Here is a 25,182-nt window from a genome sequence, read left to right as displayed (position 1 = left end):
TTAGCAGACGCTCTTATCCAGAGCGACTTACAGTTAGTGAATACATATTACTTTTTTATACTGGCCCCCCGTGGGAATCAAACCCACAACCCTGGCGTTGCAAAAGCCATGCTCTATCAACTGAGCTACATCCCTGCCAGCCATTCCCTCCCCTACCCTGGACGACGCTGGGCCAATTGTGCACCGCCCATGAGTCTCCCGGTCGCGGCCGGCTGCGACAGAGCCTGGATTCGAACCAGGATCTCTAGTGGCACAGTTAGCACTGCAATGCAGTGCCTTAGACCACTGCGCCACTCAGGAGTTTTAAGAATGTGAAATGTCAGAATAATAGTAGAGAATGAATTATTTCAGCTTTTATTTCTTTCATCACATTCCCAGTGGGTCAGAAGTTTACATACACTCAATTAGTATTTGGTAGCATTGCCTTTAAATTGTTTAACTTGGGTCAATTGTTTTGGGTAGCCTTCCACAAGCTTCCCACAATAAGTTGAGTGAATTTTGGCCCATTCCTCCTGACAGAGCTGGTGTAACTGAGTCAGGTTTGTAGGCCTCCTTGCTCGCACATGCTTTTTCAGTTCTGCCCACACATTTTCTATAGAATTGAGGTCAGGGCTTTGTGATGGCCACTCCAATACCTTGACTTTGTTGTCCTTAAGCCATTTTGCCACAACTTTGGAAGTATGCTTGGGGTCATTGTCCATTTGGAAGACCCATTTGTGACTAAGTTTTAACTTCCTGACTGATGTTGCTTCAATATATCCACATAATTTTCCTTCCTCATGATGCCATCTATTTTGTGAAGTACACCAGTCATTCCTGAAGCAAAGCACCCCCACAGCATGATTTTGCCACCCCTGTGCTTCACGTTTGGGATGGTGTTCTTCGGCTTGCATGCCATGTGCAGTTGCAAACCGTAGTCTGGCTTTTTTATGGCGGTTTTGGAGCAGTGGCTTCTTCCTTGCTGAGCGGCCTTTCAGGTTATGTCGATATAGGACTCGTTTTACTGTGGATGTAGATACTTTTGTACCCGTTTCCTCCAGCATCTTCACAAGGTCCTTTGCTGTTGTTCTAGGATTGATTTGCACTTTTCGCACCAAAGTACGTTCATCTCTAGGAGACAGAACGCGTCTCCTTCCTGAGCAGTATGACGGCTGCGTGGTCCCATGGTGTTTATACTTGCATACTATTGTTTGTACAGATTAACGTGGTACCTTCAGGCATTTGGAAATTGCTCCCAAGGATGAACCAGACTTGTGAAGGTCTACAATATATTTTCTGAGGTCTTGGCTGATTTCTTTTGATTTTCCCATGATGTCAAGCAAAGAGGCACTGAGTTTGAAGGTAGGCCTTGAAATACATCCACAGGTACACCTCCAATTGACTCAAATGATGTCAATTAGCCTATCAGAAGCTTCTAAAGCCATTACATCATTTTCTGGAATTTTCCAAGCTGTTTAAAGGCACAGTCAACTTAGTGTATGTAAACTTCTGACCCACTGGAATTGTGATATAGTGAATTATAAGTGAAATAATCTGTCTGTAAACAATTGTTGGAAAAATTACTTGGTTGAAAAATGAGTTTTAATGACTCCAACCTAAGTGTATGTAAACTTCCGACTTCAACTCTACTTCTCAACAGATGTCTAGAAAGCTCTGGTCTGATAAGGCCCCTAATAACTGATACAGGGTATATTTGTTTTTGCCCAGTGGGAGTGAGATTTTTGGAGAGAATGGATCCTTGCCTTCTGGCTGATCCATATGTGGTGTCAGGTTAGGTGGAGAAGAGTTTGGGGAATGTTGGGTCGATGAAAGTGACTCAAATTTGAATCGTGCTCCTCACCACGCGACTGGGGAGAAGAACTGTGACTTGCTTACCTCTCCAGAGCAGGGTGCCGTTGAAAGGAGTGATAACTGGAGTGGCGTTAAGTATTGAGGAGGTTCAACTGAAGTTGAAGATTCCTGGTGTCTGTGACGCCCACCATTTGGTGCAACACAGACCCGGTGGAGAGGGTGGTGGAACAGAGAAGACACTGTTTGTACTTCTGAGTTTTGATGCAGAGTTTTTACCAGAAAAGCAGGTTGAGGTTGCCAGGATCAGAGTAATGCAGAAGGTGTCATATGCTGAGGCACTGAAGGGAGTAGTAACCTCCCGAGTGGCGCAGTGGTCTAAGGCACTGCATCGCAGTGCTAGCTGTGCCACTAGAGATCCTGGTTCGAATCCAAGCTCTGCTGTAGCCGGCCGCAACCGGGAGACCAATGGGGCGGCGCACAATTGGCCCAGCGTCGTCCAGGGTAGGGGAGGGAATGGCCGGCAGGGAGGTAGCTCAGTTGGTAGAGCATGGTGTTTGCAACGCCAGGGTTGTGGGTTCGATTTCCACGGGGGGCCAGTATGAAAATAAATAAAAAGAATAATGTATGCACTAACTGTATGTCGCTCTGGATAAGAGCGTCTGCTAAATTATGTAAATGTAAATGTAGAGGAAGATGGGTCCACCCTTACGGAAAATGATTGCAGTCAAAGTGCAGTATAACGGCAGTACACATTGTGAAATTACTGCTTCCAAAATACCACAGTCGACTGCAGTTACTGCACTTTTACTGCAGTTTCAAAACTGCAATCTTTTTTTGTAAGGGCAGGGTGAGGGATCCTAAGAGGATCCCTGTGAGTAGGTCGAGGTCAATAGAGAGTGATAGGAATAACGTGCTTTGGTAAGATTGTTTTTTTGGCATTCATGGCCATGGTTGTCAACTGAACCGCAGGAATGGAATGTAAATCACAGAGGATAGATGTTGTGGTGGCAGCTGCAAATAAGTACTTGAGCGTACGAGATTTTACTGCAGAAGAGTTACAAGGTGTTTTGAACGATAGTGTCCCGTACTCCCAGGCTGCTGGCTTGGTGCAGGATCAGATAGGACCAAAGTAGTGGAATAGTGATGAGGTTTTAATGGGTGTAGGGTTAGTTGGTAGGGGAATTTTTTCACAAAATGTAATGAATTGTTACTACAGAATAGTAGGCTGATACACAGCCAATACAGTAGATGGCGGCATGCACCTATAACATTTGTTTGCGGACCGCCATAATACCAAAGAAGAAGATAACGTCATCATCCAGCGTCCGTTCAAATCAGCGATACTCTCCCCGAATTTAAAAAGGGAAATATTAATCCCATTACTGTTAAACTAGACAAATAAACCAGTTTAGATGATAGACATGATTGAGAAGGAGGAATCGATCATTAGCGAGGAAGAAGCTGCTCAGTATGACCGGCAGATCCGACTATGGGGTCTGGATGCACAAAAGAGGTAGCTATTAGCTAACCAGCTGAATCAGATATGTTCGTTCTCGGCTAAAACAAATGTGCACCCGCTGGGGTCCCACAGCAAGAATGGATTGGAAAACACTGCAAATGTTGATGTTTACATCATTTATCAATCTGCACAAAGCATGCATATTTTGTCTTGAAGGCTTTCTACCCCTTATTGTATGATGGCGCCACATAGCTAATAAAGGTGTGCGCCATCTGCATCTGTTCTAGACTGCGGGGGTCTCGTGTGCTCCTGGTGGGGCTGAGGTGGCCAAATATCTCATCCTGGCTGGAGTGAAGGTGCTGACCCTGCTGGACCACGAACTGGTATAGACCACAATACACAAACACAAAGAGGGGGGTGTAACAGAGTTAGGTCAGAGGTAACCTAAAGTAGCAGGCGTAAAATAAACACCTGAAACTACATACTGGTCTTGAGGAGAAGGGGAAAAAACTGTTGGGGGAGGTTCTCTTTTGCACTGTCCAACCAATCCAGTAAATGTGGAGGAGGAGTTAAGATGGAGCTTGGACTTTAACGTCCAATAGCGGAAGTAGCGTCACAGGCTCTTTCTGTTCACCCTGAAAACCGTTCTATACACTGATCTTTACAGGAAACCTACTGATCGTAACAGTTTGTTGAGGGCTGATAGTTGTCATCCGCTTCCCTTGAAAAACAGTTTGCCCTACAGCCAATTCTGTCGAATCAAAATAATTTGTAAAAAAACAATCAGACTTCGACCGTAATATGGCTGAGACGCAAAGAAAATTCAAGGAGAGGGGGTACAAAAATGGTGAGATTAATACTGCCATTGAGAAAATTCAAAACAAATCGAGACCTGATCTCTTTCAATGACAGTCTTGCAAAAAGAAGCATTCTTGCGTTCTAACTACACGCTATTCAAAGTGCTCTGAACAAATTAAGGGAATCGTTCACAAACATTGGCACATTCTAAGATCCGATGACAGTATTGGTAATGTGTTTTCAGACCCTCCCTTGGTTGTATTCTCGCGGGGCAGAAATCTCAGAGATCAATTGGTAAACTCTGATTTACCACCCCTAAATATCCCTGCACAACATCTATTTGCACCGCTACCGGATGGAAACTACAAGTGTAACGGCTGCGCTCAATGCAATGGCACTTACAAATGTAGATCCTTCAAACCCCCAAACAGGGAAACAGATCCCAATCAAAGGTGTTATTACGTGCTCCACTAAGGCAGTTATTTATCTTATAACTTGTCCTTGTGGTAAAAATTATGTGGGTAAAACAAAGCGCGAATTAAAAAACCATTAGGTGCAAAAACTCGACATACCCAGTCGCTGCCCACTTTTTGGAAGCGAACCACTCGATTTCTTCCCTACGTTATATCGGCATCGAACAGGTCACCCTCCCTAGGAGAGGGAGTGACCTCGACAACTTATTGTTAAAACGAGAGGCTGCCTGGATCTTTAATTTAAAGACCCTTGCTCCCTTCGGTCTCAACGTAGACTTTGATTTGGAGCCATTCTTGTGATTTTGCTATTCATTGTAAATGTTGTGGGCCTATGTAGCCAAGTATCTATGATCATATGCTATCCATGTTTTTTGTATGTTGTTTTTATCTGTGAATTGGCCAATGCTATTAGGCCACACCCGGCCATGATTACAGACACCTGCGTGTGTCCTTTGACACTATATAAACTAGTGACCCGCAGTGTTTGTCATTATACCCTGATGAAGACAGCTTGTCTGTCGAAACGTTGGTTATTAGGATATTAAATTATTGCATCTGAGCTCCTAGAGTGTGCGGCTTTCCTTTTCTTTTTCACCCTGAAAACCGGAACATCCGGTTGTTGGGGACTCGGCAGAGGCATGGTGAGAGGGAACCTTCCCAAGTAGGCTAATGGTGGAGTGAAACGCTGAGAAAATTGCAGGACAATATACATTAATTCTACAAACCACTAACTATTTCTGCTCCCTTGCTTCTCAGGTGACGGAGGAGTTATGCCGAGCCCAGTTCCTGATTCCAGTGAGCACTCAAGGCCAGAACCGAGCACAGGCCTCCCTGGAGCGGGCCCAGTACCTCAACCCCATGGTGGAGGTGAAGGCAGACACAGACAGGTTGGAGACCAAACCAGATTAATTCTTCCTTCAATTTGAGGCAGTGAGTACAGTAGTGCAGGATCGGCCTAGTGTCAAGATTACTTTTGTTCATTATTTTGTTACCCTAAATGGCCACTAGGTGGTGCGTTTACACCATTCTTACTACATGTTGCTCTGGGCAAATCAAATCAAATTTTATTGGTCACATACATATATTTAGCAGATGTTATTACGAGCGTAGGGAAATGCTTGTGTTCCTAGCTCCAACAGTGCAGTAGTATATAACAATTCACAACAATACACACATCTAAAAGTAAAAGAATGGAATGAAGAAATATATCAATATTAGGACGAGCAATGTCGGAGTGGCATTGACAAAATACAGTAGAATAGAATACAGTATATACATATGAGATAAGTAAAGCAGTATGTGAACATTATTAAAGTGGCCAGTGATTCCATGTCTATGTAAACTCAGCAAAAAAAGAAACGTTCTCTCACTGTCAACTGCGTTTATTTTCAGCAAACTTAACATGTGTAAATATTTGTATGAACATAACAAGATTCAACAACTGAGACAAACTGAACAAGTTCCACAGACATGTGACTAACATAAATGGAATAATGTGTCCCTGAACAAAGGAGGGGTCAAAATCAAAAGTAACAGTCAGTATCTGGTGTGGCCACCAGCTGCATTAAGTACTGCAGTGCATCTCCTCCTCATGGACTGCACCAGATTTGCCAGTTCTTGCTGTGAGATGTTACCCCACTCTTCCACCAAGGCACCTGCAAGTTCCCGAACATTTCTGGGGGGGAATGGCCCTAGCCCTCATCCTCCGATCCAACAGGTCCCAGACTTGCTCAATGTGATTGAGATCCGGGCTCTTCGCTGGCCATGGCAGAACACTGACATTCCTGTCTTGCAGGAAATCACGCACAGAACGAGCAGTATGGCTGGTGGCATTGTCATGCTGGAGGGTCATGTCAGGATGAGCCTGCAGGAAGGGTACCACATGAGGGAGGAGGATGTCTTCCCTGTAATGCACAGCGTTGAGATTGCCTGCAATGACGACAAGCTCAGTCCAATGATACTGTGACACACTGCCCCAGACCATGACGGACCCTCCACCTCCAAATCAATCCCGCTCCAGAGTACAGGCCTCGGTGTAACGCTCATTCCTTCGACGATAAACGCAAATCCGACCATCACCCCTGGTGAGACAAAACTGTGACTCGTCAGTGAAGAGCACTTTTTGCCAGTCCTGTCTGGTCCAGCGACGGTGGGTTTGTACCCATAGGCGATGTTGTTGCCGGTGATGTCTGGTGAGGACCTGCCTTACAACAGGCCTACAAGCCCTCAGTCCAGCCTCTCTCAGCCTATTGTGGACAGTCTGAGCACTGATGGAGGGATTGTGCGTTCCTGGTGTAACTCAGGCAGTTGTTGTTGCCATCCTGTACCTGTCTCGCAGGTGTGATGTCCCGCAGTGTTTAAACCCTTTACAATGAAGATCTGTGAAGTTATTTGGGTTTTTGCGAATTATCTTTGAAAGACAGGGTCCTGAAAAGGGGACGTTTCTTTTTTTGCTGAGTTTATATAGGGCAGCAACCTCTAAGGTGCAGGGTTGAGTAGCCGGGTGGTAGCCGGCTAGTGAAGGCTATTTAACAGTCTGATGGCCTTGAGATAGAAGCTGTTTTTCAGTCTCTCGGGTTTCAGCTTTGATGCACCTGTACTGACCTCGCCTTCTGGATGATAGCGGTCCCGTGTAGCTCAGTTGGTAGTGCTTGCAATGCCAGGGTTGTGGGTTCGATTCCCACGGGGGGCCAGTATGAAAAATGTATGCACTCACTAACTGTAAGTTGCTCTGGATAAGAGCGTCTGCTAAATTACTAAAATATAAATGTAATAGCGGGGTGAACAGGCCGTGACTCGGGTGGTTGATCATTTTGGCCTTCCTGTGACATCGGGTGCTGTAGGTGTCCTGGAGGGCAGGCAGTGTACCCCCAGTGATACGTTGGGAAGACTGTACCACCCTCTGCAGCAGACCAATGCCAGTATAGCACCTGTTTTGCACAGATCTTTATGTATTTTTTCTGCAGATTTAAGCCGTTTTTGACTGATGATGAGTTCCATTGCATGTAGTTGCACTTTGTTCACGAAACTTAGTGATAACAAGTGTTTTTCATTGGATATCCCTGTTAAAAGGGATACTTCAGGATTTTGGCAATGAAGCCCTTTATCTACTTCCCCAGAGTCAGATGAACTCATGGATAACATTTGTATGTCTCTGCATTCAATATGAAGGAAGTTAGAGGTAGTTTCATGAGCCAATGCTAACTAGTGTTAGCGCAATGACTGGATGTCTATGGTATCTACTAGCATGCTAGCAGTTACAATAGACTTCCAGTAATTGCGCTAACGCTATTTAGCAACTTCCTTCAAACTGCACACAGAGACATACAAATTGTATCCACAAGTTCATCTGACTGGGGAAGTAGGTAAAGCGATTCATAATATGATGCATATAAATATTATTTCTACATTGACGGAGTGAAGGAATTGACAGGTGCCAGTAGGGGGAAAAAATTACAAAAAATAAAGACCCTCGAGTTTGGAGATAAATATATTTATCTAACTTTTGTCTGAACAGCTAACAAGTAGAAACATAGCTTTCCTGTGGCGTTTGGTTCCAGACACACTGCAAAGCAAGCTGTCTAAAGTGCTCTGCTCTGAATCGTGTAGTGGTGGGGTTTTGAAGAGACTCTTCATCAGATGCTCAGGGATTTTCAAAGCACAAACGATCTGCTTCCCCAGTCTGTCTGTGGCGGAGAAACGGCGGAAGCGTCCCGGGGGGAGTGCTAATGGAAGTTCAGGAGGAGGGGGAGGCGGAGTGGGCCGTGCTGTAGACTGGTAGCCTCTTTTATCTGCTAGCTACGGATATGTCTTGTCTGTGTGGCGCAGCACTGGGAAACTGGAACTTGTTGAAATTTGCTGCAATACATGACAAGGGGCTGCTCTTTTTAGTCACCGTGTTTTGGACTGAGGGATTGATATGTCTGGATTATAGTTTTGATCCCGAGAGAGTTTGCAGGTGTTTTTGTCTTTTAGAGATAATTTGAGGCAACAATTCACACCCACAACAAACAAACAAACTCTCTCATTTACTTCACTCAGCATACTGGTATACTCTCCCTATTCTCACTCATGTACTCTCATTGAGTCTATCATAACCACTCATTCTCTGCATGTCTATCACTTTACTTCTCCCTTCACCTCCTACCAGACCCATTCTCCGTTGTTAGGTTCCATTGTACAGATAAGCTATATAACCCCCACCCCCTTTCCTTGCTTCCTTCTTTTCACTCCCTCTCTCCTTCGCCTCTCAAACAATCCAGCTCAGTGTCCCTCTTCACAAAGTCCTTGCCGGAGGCCATCGGGAGGAGGCGCCCGAGCTGCACGCCTCCTTCAAAGGGAGGGAGGATCTGTGGAGAGACAGACCGACAGATAGTACGGCTGGCCAGACTGCTAAAAAGCCCTGTCCCCTCTGGCCTGCCAGTGCCAGCACTCCCAGTTCCCACTGCCAATCCCCTCTAATGAACTACACCAGCAGCAGTAACTCAACATGTCCAGCCAGGGTCTCCCTCAGTGTCTATCGCCAGTGCCACAACACAGAGGGCTTGCCTTTTTGTAGCTGATAACTAACGCCAATAGGACTTCCATAGTAGTCTGTAAGGGTCCCCCTTCCCCCATAATACCTTCTTCCTGTTGAGGTGTGTGGTTTAAGGAAGATCTCCAGTCCATTTTTCAATCATCAAGCATGCACCCAGCTTTGATGATTAGTCTATCCATCTTCATTAGCTAAGGGCACAGCAATTAAAAACAACTTCAACCATGCAGTAACACGTCAATAAGCTGCCCTTGGAAAAACACTGGCGCGTGTAGTGAATTCGATGCTGGCACCTCCCAACATTGTGGTACTTTGTGTTCCGGGAGGGACCAGCGTGTACCACTCACCCATGTCAGGGATGCCACAGACAGATGCCCGTCAGCTGCCAGACAGCCCCTTATCTCTAGCCAAGTGTGGTGTGCTGAGTTTGGTCTGGAGGATAAGATGGACCCAGCCCAAGTGTCAGTTGTTTATTAAGGCCAATTCTCTTTTCCCACCCTGTTCAGATAGAACAAACTAGTCGATTCTTCGATTTTGTTTACTTGAACATGTTTTGTGTCAGAAGGACAGGGCGTCTGTTGTAGAAGCTGGTGGGTGTGATGTTCAAGGGGGGTAACTGAAGGAGTAGGTTGTTGTTTAAGGATGGCTATGGTGGAGGTGTGTGTGTGTGTGTGTGTGTGTGTGCACGTAAATGTAGAGTTAGGCCTACTTGTTCATCATCAAGTACTTTGTAATCACATTCCCTGCAAAGTCTCTCAATGAACATGTACACTGTAATGCAAAAGTATGTGGACACCCCCTGACAGGTGTATAAAATCGAGCACACAGCCATGCAATTTCCATAGATAAGCATTGGTGACGGAGCCACTTTCAATGTGGCTCCGTCATAGGATGCCACCTTTCCAACAAGTCAGTTAGTAAAATTTCTGCCCAGATAGAGCTGCCCCAGTCAACTGTAAGTGCTGTTATTGTGAAGTGGAAAGGTCTAGGAGCAACAACAGCTCAGCTGCGAAGTGATAAGCCACACAAGCTCACAGAACGAGACTGCTGAGTGCTGAAGCGCGTAAAAATAGTCTGTCCTCAGTTGCAACACTCACTACAGAGTTCCAAACTGCCTCTGAAAGTAACGTCAGCACAATAACTGGTTGTCGGGAGCTTCATGAAATGGGTTTCCATGGCCGAGCAGCTGCACACAAGCCTAAGATCACCATGCGCAATGCCAAGCGTCGGCTGGAGTGGTGTAAAGCTCGCTGCCATTGGACTCTGGAGCAGTGGAAACGCGTTCTCTGGAGTGATTAATCACGCTTCACCATCTGGCAGTCCGACAGACAAATCTGGGTTTGGCGGATGCCAGGAAAATGCTACCTGCCCCAATGCGTAGTGCCAACTGTAAAGTTTGGTGGAGGAGGAATAATGGTCTGGGGCTGTTTTTCATGGTTCGGGCTAGGCCCCTTTGTTCCAGTGAATGGACATCTTAACATTACAGCATACAATGACATTCTAGACGATTCCGTGCTTCCAACGTTTTGGCAACAGTTTGGGGAAGGCCCTTTCCTGTTTCAGTATGACAATGCCCCCGTGCACAAAGCGAGGTCCATACAGAAATTGTTTTTCGAGATCGGTGTGAAAGAACTTGACTGGCCTGCACAGAGCCCTGACCTCAACCCCATCGAACACCTTTGGGATGAATTGGAACTCTGACTGCAAGCCAGGCCTAATCGCAAAACATCAGTGCCCGCAGCAATGTTCCAACATCTAGTGGAAAGCCTTCCCAGAAGATTGGAGGCTGTTCTAGAAGCAAATGGGGGACCAACTCCATATTAATGCCCATGATTTTGGAATGAGATGTTCAATGAGCAAATGTCCACATACTCTGGGTCATGTAGTGTAGTTAGCACCATGGGAGTTGTAGTTTTAGCTGCTCTCTCTGACTTTGTCCTGCCCTCCCTTATTGCTCTCAGGTGTGTCTGACCGGCTGCTCCAGAGATCTGATGGTGCGCGTGGACCAACTCTGTGCCCAGCACAACATCAAGGTCTTCTGTGGCGACGTCTTTGGTTACCATGGATACATGTTCTCCGACCTTGGCCAGGAGCACAACTATGTTGAGTAAGTGTTGTGTGTGATTGTCTTGTGTCTGTTTAATTTACTTGTCTTGATTAATCATCAGTTATACTTATGCTCATCTGTCCCTTGTTTTGATGCCCCATCCAGGGAGAAGCCCAAAGTAGTCAAGGCCAAAACAGAGGAGTCCAATGATGGACCTGAGGCCAAGAATCCAAAGGTTGACCACCATGATCAAAAAGGTGAGCGCTGTATAAAAATAGCTCAATTAGAGTTTTATCAATGTATTGAATGTTATCCTCCTCCACATCTAATGATGTCATGTTCCTTGCCCTTTGGCGCTCTCTCTATCCCTACTGAACAGACGGCCAGCTTCTGCTCCTTGAAAGTGGCTCTGGAAGTGGATTGGACAAATGAGAAGGCCAAGAGCAGCCTGACGCGCACCCCCGTGGACTACTTCCTGCTACATGGTACCTGCACCTTTCACAAAGCCATTGGATATAAATACCTATTTGATAAAAGAGAGTTAGAGCAGTAGCTGGCTGCCATCACGTCTTTTTCTTTTGCCATACGAAGCAGTGGCGCTATAGATTGATGCCCTCTATACGTGAGCGTCTGCAGCTCCATTGATATCGCCCACCACCATTCCTCCCTTCCTGTTTTGGTTGTTGTAGCATTGCACCCTGTTCCTTCTAGTCTGATTTGGTCCCTTTAATAGCCTTCACCTGGTTTCATAGACCCTCTTAACATGGCTCTGTTTCCATCACAGGCTCTCCTTGGCCAGTCGTGTGTGACTTTAGAACAGAGAAACAAACAGCTAGCCACCACCCACGACATTCATCCGCAAGGCTGCCTACTCTAGCCCCTGTTGTTGGCTAATATTAATATAACAGCCGGAAAGGAAAGAATTTGTTTGTTTTTGTCGTTTTCAGAGGTGTCTTACAGTATTTGGGTTTCTATAATTAGGTCTAGACATAGTGGTATCTCTCGACTGAGCTGCTCTTGAGGAAGTGGTGCTTCCTCTGTTACAGGCTGTGTTACAGCTCCTCTGTGTCCCAGGGGTCGGGGGTTAGCCTACTGTATCCAACCGTAACCCCTCCGGAGGAATGGAAGGCAGCACAGGCGTGGGGGCACATTACTGTTTTCCCTCAACTTTGATTTAGTTAATATAATTTGAATGTGTTGTTTTTGGTTCATCCCTGTTTGAATCTGATCAAGGATGTCCCAGACTACTCTTTTAAGACAATGTTTACTTTGCACAGATGTCTTTGTACACTTACATATTGTGCCAGTCTGTGGCAGATTTTGAGATAATTCTATGAAATTCAGTGGGTGAGAGAATATTTAGTTGAGGGTGATGATTCATGTGATGATGGTGATTGATGTTGGGTTTTTTATGTGTGTATGCGTGCGAGGTGTTAGTGTAGTGGAAATAGCCGTGGGCGGACTGGGCTCCATGATGTGTTTGATGGACAGCTAAAGAGAGGAAGTGATGACACCTGTTTTAACACTGAGGGGGTGAGGAGAGCTGCCGGGCTTAAAGGGGGGTTTAGAACTTAAAACGTCTCAGTTGCAACGGTACGTCCATCTCGCTCCTTTTATTATATCCCTTTTAGTAATATTCAGACTCCAAACCACATCCTCCTCATATTGACACATCTTCCCACGGTCTCACACAGGATGGGTGTAGTACTGGTGGTGCGTGCTGACAGGACAAGGACATGAGTCATAGATGTCTGATCACGGCCCTGTCAAACTGATCAAAAACTGCTCTTCATTCAAATGAAGAGGTTCGTTGGCACAACACTTGTGGTACGTTGATTGCCACTGTCAATCGTCTGTGGTACAACACAGATAAAGATCTGATTGCACACCGTTTCCACAAGATTATCAGTATGTAATTGGAAGTGTGTGTTTCAATTTGTTTTACTTTTTTTTTTTTTTTTTGCCAGCCAGTGTCATTCCAGCAAGTGATAGAATCACAACCCCACCAACATTTCCACAGTAACATATTCTGTGTTGTATGGAAATGCATCTCAGTATATGTAGCAACGTAACACATCAAATCAGAGCTTCTTCTGTGTGTCTTCTCTGGTTTCCAGCACTTCTCCACCACGTTCTATTGTTCACTCTCTCTTCATGTGTTCCTCTCTTCTTTCCCACAGTACTGCTGAAGTTCCGTACTGACAAAGGTCGTGACCCCCACCCACAAAGCTTTGAGGCAGATGCCACGCTCCTGAGACAGATCCGTGATGACGTCCTGGAGGCCATGGGGCTGAGTAGCGAGCTGCTGCCTCACGACTTTGTCAGGTGACTGGCTCAATTCAACCCAGATTCCACCACATGGTGCATCACTTGACAGCCGTTCACATGTTAAGTTGGACTGTTAGTAATACAGTGCATTTGGAAAGTATTCCACATTTTGTTATGTTACAGCCTTATTCTAAAATTGAATAAATTGTTTTTTTCTTCATCAATCTACACACAATACCCCATAATGACAAAGAAAAACAGGTTTTTATTAAAAATAAATAACTTAAATATCACATTTACATACAGTGAGGGAAAAAAGTATTTGATCCCCTGCTGATTTTGTACGTTTGCCCACTGACAAAGACATGATCAGTCTATATAATTTTAATGGTAGGTTTATTTGAACAGTGAGAGACAGAATAACAACAAAAAATCCAGAAAAACGCATGTCAAAAATGTTATGAATTGATTTGCATTTTAATGAGGGAAATAAGTATTTGACCCCTCTGCAAAACATGACTTAGTACTTGGTGGCAAAACTCTCGTTGGCAATCACAGAGGTCAGATGTTTCTTGTAGTTGGCCACCAGGTTTGCACACATCTCAGGAGGGATTTTGTTCCACTCCTCTTTGCAGATCTTCTCCAAGTCATTAAGGTTTCGAGCCTGACGTTTGGCAACTCAAACCTTCAGCTCCCTCCACAGATTTTCTATGGGATTAAGGTCTGGACACTGGCTAGGCCACTCCAGGATCTTAATGTGCTTCTTCTTGAGCCACTCCTTTGTTGCCTTGGCCGTGTGTTTTGGGTCATTGTCATGCTGGAATACCCATCCACGACCCATTTTCAATGCCCTGGCTGAGGGAAGGAGGTTCTCACCCAAGATTTGACGGTACATGGCCCCGTCCATCGTCCCTTTTGATGCGGTGAAGTTGTCCTGTCCCCTTAGCAGAAAAACACCCCCAAAGCATAATGTTTCCACCTCCATGTTTGACGGTGGGGATGGTGTTCTTGGGGTCATAGGCAGCATTCCTCCTCCTCCAAACACGGCGAGTTGAGTTGATGCCGAAGAGCTCCATTTTGGTCTCATCTGACCACAACACTTTCACCCAGTTCTCCTCTGAATCATTCAGATGTTCATTGGCAAACTTCAGACGGGCCTGTATATGTGCTTTCTTGAGCAGGGGGACCTTGCGGGCGCTGCAGGATTTCAGTCCTTCACGGCATAGTGTGTTACCAATTGTTTTCTTGGTGACTGGTCCCAGCTGCCTTGAGATCATTGACAAGATCCTCCCGTGTAGTTCTGGGTTGATTCCTCACTGTTCTCATGATCATTGCAACTCCACGAGGTGAGATCTTGCATGGAGCCCCAGGCCGAGGGAGATTGACAGTTATTTTGTGTTTCTTCCATTTGCGAATAATCGCACCAACTGTTGTCACCTTCTCACCAAGCTGCTTGGCGACGGTCTTGTAGCCCATTCCAGGTCTACAATCTTGTCCTTGACATCCTTGGAGAGCTCTTTGGTCTTGGCCATGGTGGAGAGTTTGGAATCTGATTGATTGCTTCTGTGGACAGGTGTCTTTTATACAGGTAACAAACTGAGATTAGGAGCACTCCCTTTAAGAGTGTGCTCCTAATCTCAGCTCGTTACCTGTATAAAAGACACCTGGGAGCCAGAAATCTTTCTGATTGAGAGGGGGTCAAATACTTATTTCCCTCATTAAAATACAAATCAATTTATAACATTTTTGACATGCGTTTTTCTGAATTCTTTTGTTGTTATTCTGTCTCTCACTGTTCAAATAAACCTACCATTAAAATTATGGACTGATCATGTCTTTGTCAGTGGGCAAACGTACAAAATCAGCAGGGGATCAAATACTTTTTTCCCTCACTGTAAGTATTCAGACCCTTTACTCAGTACTTTGTTGAGGTACCTTTGGCAGCGATTACAGCATCGAGTCTTCTTGGGTATGACACTACGTATGATGCTACAAGCTTGGCACACCTGTATTTGGGGACTTTCTCCCATTCTTCTCTGCAGGTCCTCTCAAGCTCTGTCAGGTTGGATGGGGAGCGTTGCTGCACAGTTATTTTTAGGTCTTTCCAGAGATGTTCGATCAGGTTCAAGTCCAGGCTCTGGCTGGGCTACTCAAGGACACTTGTGCGTTGTCTTTGCTGTGTGCTTAGGGTCGTTGTCCTGTTGGAAGGTGAACCTTCACCCCAGTCCGAGGTCCTGAGCGCTATGGAACAGGTTTTCATCAAAGATCTCTCTGTACTTTGCTCCATTAATCTTTCCCTTGATCCTGACTAGTCTCCCAGTCCCTGCCGCTGAAAAACATCCCCATAGCATGATGCTGCCACCACCATGCTTCACCGTAGGGATGGTTCCAGGTTTCCTCCAGACGTGATGCTTGGCATTCAGGCCAAAGTGTGTTCAATCTTGGTTTCATCAGACTAGAGAATCTTGTTTCTCATATTCTGAGTCCTTTAGGTGCCTTTTGGCAAACTCCAAGCGGGCTGTCATGTGCCTTTTACTGAGGAGTGGCTTCTGTCTGGCCACTCTACCATAAAGGCCTGATTGGTGGAGTGCTGCAGAGATGGTTGTCCTTCTGGAAGGTTCTCCCATCTCCACAGAGGAACTCTGGAGCTCTGTCAGAGTGACCATCAGGTTCTTGGTCACCTCCCTGACCAAGGTCCTTCTTCCTCAATTGCTCAGTTTGGCCGGGCTGCCAGCTCTAGGAAGAGTTTTGGTGGTTCCAAATTGTTTCCATTTAAGAATGATGGAGGCCATTTTGTTCTTGGGGACCTTCAATGCCACAGAAATGTTTTGGTACCCTTCCCCAGATCTGTGCCTCGGCACAATCCTCTCTCGGAGCTCTGCGGACAATTCCTTCGACCTCCTGGCTTGGTTTTTGCTCTGACATGCACTGTCAACTGTGGGACCTTTATATAGACAGGTGTGTGCCTTTCTAATTCATGTCCAATTCAATTTACCACAGGTGGACTTCAATCAAGTTGTAGAAACATCTCAAGGATGATCAATGGAAACAGGATGCACCTGAGCTCAATTTCGAGTCTCATAGCAAAGGGTCTGAATACTTATTTACATTTACATTTTAGTCATTTAGCAGACGCTCTTATCCAGAGCGACTTACAGGAGCAATTAGGGTTAAGGGCCTTGCTCAAGGGCACATTTACGTCATTTAGCAGACGCTCTTATCCAGAGCGACTCACCAATTGGTGCGTTCACCCTATAGCCAGTGGGATGACCACTTTACAATTTGGGGGGGGGGTAGAAGGATTACTTTATCCTATCCCAGGTATTCCTTAAAGAGGTGGGGTTTCAAATGTCTCCGGAAGGTGGTGAGTGACTCCGCTGTGTGTGGGGGGGGTAGAAGGATTACTTTATCCTATCCCAGGTATTCCTTAAAGAGGTGGGGTTTCAAATGTCTCCGGAAGGTGGTGAGTGACTCCGCTGTGTGGGGGTAGAAGGATTACTTTATCCTATCCCAGGTATTCCTTAAAGAGGTGGGGTTTCAAATGTCTCCGGAAGGTGGTGAGCGACTCCGCTGTGTGTGTGGGGGGTTGAAGGATTACTTTATCCTATCCCAGGTATTCCTTAAAGAGGTGGGGTTTCAAATGTCTCCGGAAGGTGGTGAGTGACTCCGCTGAGGGTGTGTGGGTGGGGGGTAGAAGGATTACTTTATCCTATCCCAGGTATTCCTTAAAGAGGTGGGGTTTCAAATGTCTCCGGAAGGTGGTGAGCGACTCCGCTGGGTGTGTGGGGGGGGGGTAGAAGGATTGCTTTATCCTATCCCAGGTATTCCTTAAAGAGGTGGGGTTTCAAATGTCTCCGGAAGGTGGTGAGTGACTCCGCTGTGTGTGTGGGGGGGTTGAAGGATTGCTTTATCCTATCCCAGGTATTCCTTAAAGAGGTGGGGTTTCAAATGTCTCCGGAAGGTGGTGAGTGACTCCGCTGAGTGTGTGGGTGGGGGTTGAAGGATTACTTTATCCTATCCCAGGTATTCCTTAAAGAGGTGGGGTTTCAAATGTCTCCGGAAGGTGGTGAGCGACTCCGCTGTGTGTGTGGGGGGGGTAGAAGGATTGCTTTATCCTATCCCAGGTATTCCTTAAAGAGGTGGGGTTTCAAATGTCTCCGGAAGGTGGTGAGTGACTCCGCTGTCCTGGCGTCGTGAGGGAGCTTGTTCCACCATTGGGGTGCCAGAGCAGCGAACAGTTTTGACTGGGCTGAGCGGGAGCTATGCTTCCGCAGAGGAAGGGAGCCAGCAGGCCAGAGGTGGATGAACGCAATGCCCTCGTTTGGGTGTAGGGACTGATCAGAGCCCGAAGGTACAGAGGTGCCGTTCCCTCGCTGCTCCAAAGGCAAGCACCATGGTCTTGTAACGGATGCGAGCTTCAACTGGAAGCCAGTGGAGTGTGCGGAGGAGGGGGTGACGTGAGAGAACTTGGGAAGGTTGAACACCAGACGGGCTGCGGCATTCTGGATGAGTTGTAGGGGTTTAATGGCACATGCAGGGAGGCCAGCCAACAGCGAGTTGCAGTAATCCAGACGAGAGATGACAAGTGCCTGGATTAGGACCTGTGCCGCTTCCTGTGTAAGGCAGGGTCGTACTCTCCGAATGTTGTAGAGCATGAACCTGCAGGAGCGGGTCACCGCCTTGATGTTAGCGGAGAACGACAGGGTGTTGTCCAGGGTCACGCCAAGGCTCTTCGCACTCTGGGAGGAGGACACAACGGAGTTGTCCACCGTGATGGCGAGATCATGGAACGGGCAGTCCTTCCCCGGGAGGAAGAGCAGCTCCGTCTTGCCAGGGTTCAGCTTGAGGTGGTGATCCGTCATCCATACTGATATGTCTGCCAGACATGCAGAGATGCGATTCGCCACCTGGTTATCAGAAGGGGGAAAGGAGAAGATTAGTTGTGTATCGTCAGCGTAGCAATGATAGGAGAGGCCGTGTGAGGATATGACAGAGCCAAGTGACTTGGTGTGTAGGGGAGAAAAGGAGAGGGCCTAGAACTGAGCCCTGGGGGACACCAGTGGTGAGAGCACGTGGTGCGGAGACAGCTTCTCGCCACGCCACTTGGTAGGAGCGACCGGTCAGGTAGGACGCAATCCAGGAGTGAGCCGCGCCGGAGATGCCCAGCTCGGAGAGGGTGGAGAGGAGGATCTGATGGTTCACAGTATCAAAGGCAGCAGACAGGTCTAGAAGGACAAGAGCAGAGGAGAGAGAGTTAGCTTTAGCAGTGCGGAGAGTCTCCGTGACACAGAGAAGAGCAGTCTCAGTTGAATGACCAGTCCTGAAACCTGATTGGTTTGGATCAAGAAGGTCATTCTGAGAGAGATAGCAAGAGAGTTGGCTAAAGACGGCACGCTCAATAGTTTTGGAAAGAAAAGAAAGAAGGGATACTGGTCTGTAGTTGTTGACATCAGTGGGGTCGAGTGTTGGTTTTTTGAGAAGGGGAGCGACTCTCGCTCTCTTGAAGACGGAAGGGACATGGCCAGCGGTCAAGGATGAGTTGATCAGCGAGGTGAGGTAGGGGAGAAGGTCACCGGAGATGGTCTGGAGAAGGGAGGAGGGGATGGGGTCAAGCGGGCAGGTTGTTGGGCGGCCTGCAGTCACAAGTCGCAGGATTTTATCTGGAGAGAGAGGGGAGAAAGAAGTCAAAGCATAGGGTAGGGCAGTGTGAGCAGGACCAGCAGTGTCATTAGACTTAACAAACGAGGATCGGATGTCGTCAACCTTCTTTTCAAAGTGGTTGACGAAGTCATCCACAGAGAGAGAGGAGGAGGGGGGGGGGGATTCAGGAGGGAGGAAAATGTGGCAAAGAGCTTCCTAGGGTTAGAGGCAGATGCTTGGAATTTAGAGTGGTAGAAGGTGGCCTTAGCAGCAGAAACAGATGAAGAAAATGTAGAGAGGAGGGAGTGAAAAGATGCCAGGTCGGCAGGGAGTTTAGTTTTCTTCCATTTCCGCTCCGCTGCCCGGAGCTCTGTTCTGTGAGCTCGCAATGAGTCATCAAGCCACGGAGCTGGAGGGGAGGACCGAGCCGGCCGGGAGGATAGGGGACACAGAGAGTCAAAGGATGCAGAAAGGGAGGATGTAAATAAGGTTGTTTTTTTAGTGTTTTTTTTTTTTATAAAGAGTTTTTGATTTTTCATTATGGGGTATTGTGTGTAGTTTGAGGGGAAAAAAACAATTGATTGCATTTTAGAATAAGGCTGTAATGTAACAATTTGGAAAAAGGCAAGGGGTCTGAAAACTTTCCGAATGCACTCTGTTTTTAGGGGTGTTGCATCTGCCAGTGATGGTAGTTATTAGATATATCAAAGATCATCTGTAACTGGCTGCTCCATTCTGAGCTATTTCAGTTTTTCAGAATTAAGACAATTGTTAATTCATCCTTATGAACACGAAAGAGTTTGTATATTTCTGTTGGTGACACTCATGTTGTGGTGTTGTGTCATCAGCTACTGCTTCTCTGAGATGGCCCCTGTGTGTGCTGTGGTGGGTGGCGTGCTGGGACAGGAGGTTGTCAAGGTTGGTTGTCAAGTTTTTTAAATGTTATTATTATTGTTATTATTGACTTTTCATTAGTTTCTTTGACTTTACATCATTCATACTCTACTGTCCATCCTGGCTCTAAACTAGTGTGAACCACCACACATTAGACTGTCTGTACCACATTTACTGTTGTGCAGCTTTCACTGGGGAGAAAGAAACCATGTTATATTTTGGGGAGGCAGAAAGCTAAACACTTGACAGCAGGCCACTCCACTTGATTCTGGGTCCAATCCAGAAATACCCACTGATATGTTTCAGTACTGTGGGGCTTTTGGGAAGATTTAGGTGGACAGTGTGTCTCTTTGGTGTGGCTGTTTTGGGTATGACCTGGGTATTGGAGAATAAGGGAAGTGTCACAGTCCTACCTGTGTTTGAGAGTTGATGGAGCCAGGTAAGAAGAGGTAACGTCAGTCAGTACAGACAAACCTCTCAGCGGGATGATGGTACTGCGCCAGGCTGTCTGTCTCCACGATATGATGTAATGATGAAACCGGATGAAACGGCCTGCAACCGGCAGACATCTTACTGGGTGAAGTCAAGCGATCACGCAGCGGACAGTGCACCCCATGCTCACGCAGTGGAGCGGACACTAGAGTACACCCCATGCATGCAATGCAGGGAAAGCTGGTGAAGCTCCCACAGCAAAGCTGTCCTTAGCTATTGTGGGCTTAGTTTGAGAGATGGTCAGGTAGTGTGTGTGTGTGTGTGTTGTTGGCTGGTATGTTTGTTTGTTTCTACAGGCTATTTCCCAGAGAGACACACCGCACAAGAACTTCTTCTTCTTTGACGGTATGAAGGGCAGCGGGGTGGTGGACTACTTTGGCCCAAGGTGATCGACCATATTCCCACCAATAGAGGTGTGTGCATGGGACATTAAGGACTACACTCACATACTCAGTAACAGTTTTGAGTTCTGTCATTCTTTTTTCAAGTCAGACTATTTATCAATGTGTAACCATTCACCTCAGCTGAAAGTTCAACAAGTGTTTCAACAGGCGAAAAGCATTTGTCATTATACATCAATTTTTTTTATACCTGCGCACACAACACACCTACTAGACGGTTTTTGCAGCATACCTTTTTTGAATTTAGATTTTTTTGTTTGCTATTGTTAGACTGTCCATTTATGTTTCTAGCACACAGAGGGATTTTTACATTTTGTAATAAAAAGATTGTGAACAAAATGATTAGCCTTTGAGGGGTTATCTGGAAATTCAAAGTAGTGACTCAATGGTTGTGTAGCGGTGGATCATATAGGTTCAAATTAGTGGATATACGGCCAGCGACCTGCTGTTAATTCAGTGCATGATGTCATGCCGTATGTGGATGAAAGAGCAGGTATCAGTGCCCTGCAGCACAAAACAAAGGGATTGTTCCAGATGCTTCCAAGACATGCCAAACAGGCCTATCATGAGCATGATAGTTTCCTCTTCAGTCACCCAAACGGGATCTCTCCCTCCATCAGCGGCAGGTGGATGGACCTGTAGAACTGGTCTGTACATGGAGGGAGTGGCATCCCCCTAGACAGAGTGCCCCGTGTACATCAGATAAATTAGTGGTGAGCTTTTGACATTGACACTTGACTGACTTCTGATTTACATTGGTAGTTTAGCAGACACTCTTATCCAAAGCGACGTACAGTAGTGAGTGGATACATTTTCATACTGTGAGAAATGACAACGTGCATTGTGAAACTGTCAATGTAAAGGATGGTTCTTCCCCAAAAAGTGTTTTTGTCCTTGACAATAAAACTGTACATGCAGAGATGTGTCTTCTCAAGCCAGGCACAAAGCAGCATGAAATTCCACATAGTTTATCATGTTTGTTTGTGTGTCTGTTTGTGATGTATTGAAGAAAGAACGGGGAGGGGGAAATCACCTTGTTTTTCGCCTGCAGCGGGGATTCGTGAAAAGGAAAACAGCCAGAGCCTTGAAATGAAACCATGACTGATTAAGCCCCATAAGGAGTCACTGCTCTTTTCCAGGGATTAGGAAAATGCAGGATTAATTACGGACATCGCTTTAAGCCCATCCTTTTAATTAAAGCACATCTCTTATCTCCTCTTCCTGACCACCCCACCCATCCCCCATCTCCCACTCTTAAAAAAAAAAAAGCTACCCCCTCCAGCACTGTGGTGTGGTCATTCATTTTGTAAAGACCCCAGACTGAGCAGCAAAGATCCAAGCGGTCATTCCAGACACCAATCACAATGGGGAACTCATTCCGCCGCTGACATGGAGGCTTTCCATTGGCTCATATGTGGCACAAAGTGCAGGTGAGGACCTCTGGTCCAGATGTTGACTCATTCCAAAGCGTCTTGACGGCGTGTTCAACGGGGGAGGTCTTATTGATTATAAGTAGGTGTCATTCTTCTTGTTTTGGAGACAATGTGCAATCTAGGCCATGTTTAGAATTACGAGAACAACAAAGCCTTCCTGAATAGAGGACAGCCTACAGTACAACAATCTCAAAACATTCCCACATAATGTCATTAGCAGCAAACATCAGAGCTGTGTAGTTACTGAAGATGTGTTCATGTTATCTGGTAATCCCCTACATGTTCTCCATTTACTGTATGTAGCGTGTCTGTTTGTCAAGCACCTCCAGTCCAGACCACCACACTGACCATCACACGCTAGCCAGAGTTGCGTCACAGTCCCCCATTCATCCACCACCAGGAATCAGGTGACTGACTACAAAGAGTCATTGGTGTGATAAGATCTTACCAGTATAATACGGTAGCAGAAACAGGAGACTAGTAAAATAATGTAACCTGAGATTGTTCTTTAATCCAGGGCCATGAGGATAAAGTACTTGTGAACCAACAAAAGTAATTGTATTAACATTACGCTGCAAAGGGTCACTCAATTTTATCACAGACAATCATATCATTCTATTATAGTCTTTATTTTAAAGGTCCAACGCAGCCATTTTTATCTATCAAATCACTTCTGGGTAACAATTAAGTACCTTACTGTGATTCTTTTCAAAAAGAAACAGAAATAGCATCTTAGCAAAGAGCAATTTCTCAAGCAAAGGTTTTGCTAGGACTGTCTGGGAGTGGTCTGAGTCGGGAGGTGAAAACTAGTTGTTATTGGCAAGTAGGTTTGGAACTATTTTTCGTATTGGTCTATTAACTAATTTACCGCCTGGTGATGTCACCTGGCAGGCAAAATATCTGTCACACCAAAACAGGCAGAAATTTCAGCCGTCTTTTCAAACAGCTCTTAAACTAAAAGGGCATTATCATAATTTTCACAATTTCAGAGTATTATTCCAACCTCATAGTGTGGAAATATACATAAAACACAGGGAAATCACATTTTTGACTGCGCAGGGCCTTTTAATAAAAATCATAATCTGATAATCTTACTCAAAAATACATGCCAGAACAAGTGAATAGATTTCATATCTTTATTGTAAAAAAAGGAAAAAATCTGTACAAAAAATTCATGTAGAAAGTTCATTAAAGAAAAGTCAAAAACAGCAAATTTACACTGCATGAAACTGAGATTGAGATTACAAAAAAATGTGGCGCTACTTTACAGTACCTTCAGTAGCGCCGTCCCTCTGTGAGGGACTGCATTGGGGAATGGAACCACAAGAAGTCACACAGTCGCCACAGGAAGTGGACCACACCACAGGATGTCATGAGCCAGTCACAGGAAATGAACTACACATGCTCAGAACGCTATGGGGACGCCCAGTCGTACACAGAAATAAAGTGGTTGGGTATTCTCACAGGTTCTTTGCTAACAAGTGTAATGACATTGCAGAAAGGGGCTTAAAAAAAAAAAAAGCCCTGAACTGAAAACAAAGCAGAGACTGCAGAAATGTTAAGGCCATGTAAGTGATACAGTATGGCAACACACAGAAAATAGGATGATCACAGTTGTATCCATCAGAACTTCTATTTAAGGTTTACATGGCAAGTTGGGACTGTATTAACCTCTTGGGTTCAAGGTTAAACTGTTGGCTACAGTGAAGTCTCAGTTTCTCCCACTTGACATGCAAACGTTCTCAACCGATTTCCATCACTACATTGCTTGTTGTTGCGACCTCTTTCTAGACATTTAGACAAACTTTGTTCCTCATTGTAATGCTTTGGAATGATAGGGAGTAAGTTGGTTTACAAAAATGGTATGTCTTTCTTAAAAGGCCTGCTTTCCTGGACGCATTAAAATCAAACTTTGTGTATAAACTGGCTATGGAAACAGTCATACGGCGCCACTTTTAAATGGCATGCCTTTGCAAAGACCGATAACTCTAACACAGTTGACGGTTCACCCTTCGTGTAACTGGGGATGAACTGACTTTGGTCCAGTTAGTCCAGTCTATTGTCATATTTATCTCTAAGCTTTTTCAATCCTCATTTTATGGGTTCTTGGCTTTCTAATACATTTTGTAATCATCTTTTATTAGGAATGAAAAGTAAAAAATAACTTAATTATATCACAAATTTTTTGAAAACAAAATGCTACAAAACGTGGCTACCGTCAAGCTAAATGAAGGTCTTCAGTTTCTTCTCCCAAACTACAATACATGTATCGTACAATTGAGGGGCAATTTGATCATCATTTGATCATCTTTATTAATCATGAAAAGATTAAAATCCAAATAATGTTTTAACCAGAAATACCATCTCAAATCCACTGGATTTAAATACACTAACTGCTTCCAACTGTTGGTCCAAAGACAAAAAAAACTGCACACATGGCAGATTTCAAACACAAACAGAGAACTTACGATTTAAGTACCTTTAAAGCTCATTGAATCTCATCCAATGACAACAGGTCTTCAGACAGAGAAATAGCCATGATGGCTTATTACTGTCTCCACCTCCAAACCATGCCATCATCTCCCAAAACAAATATATACAAACAATTTAACACTGTTAATAATAGTGGGATTGTACGACAGTGCTACATCTCAACTCAGAGCCTCTAACAGAGGTGATGGTCTGGTAACTGGCGCATAGTGTTCAGTCCCTGTGTGTGTGTGTGTGTGCGTAAGGAATGTGTGTGTGAGGGTGTCAACCACTGCTCCACCCAAGGTCCCACACACCAACCACTGATTGTCCTGGTGATAAGAGTAGGCCATTCTGGAGGGAGCGATAGAAAGCACATAAATTACAATGAAATGTATTCAGATTTGAAGGGAAGAGTAGCATACATATGAATTGATATACTCCACTACACTTAGAAAAAAAGGTGCTATCTAGAACCTAAAA

The 25,182-nt window shown here is 45.4% G+C and overlaps 1 pseudogene; it reads left to right on the top strand.

Moving 5' to 3' along the window:
- The first annotated feature begins 3,104 nt into the window (after window positions 1-3,104).
- LOC121567532 lies at window positions 3,105-21,763 on the top strand (annotated as a pseudogene).
- The last annotated feature ends 3,419 nt before the right edge of the window (window positions 21,764-25,182 follow it).

The sequence above is a fragment of the Coregonus clupeaformis genome, chromosome 6, assembly GCF_020615455.1.
Source record: "Coregonus clupeaformis isolate EN_2021a chromosome 6, ASM2061545v1, whole genome shotgun sequence".
In the NCBI taxonomy this organism is placed as follows: domain Eukaryota; kingdom Metazoa; phylum Chordata; class Actinopteri; order Salmoniformes; family Salmonidae; genus Coregonus; species Coregonus clupeaformis.
This window is presented reverse-complemented; position numbering and strand designations above follow the sequence as displayed.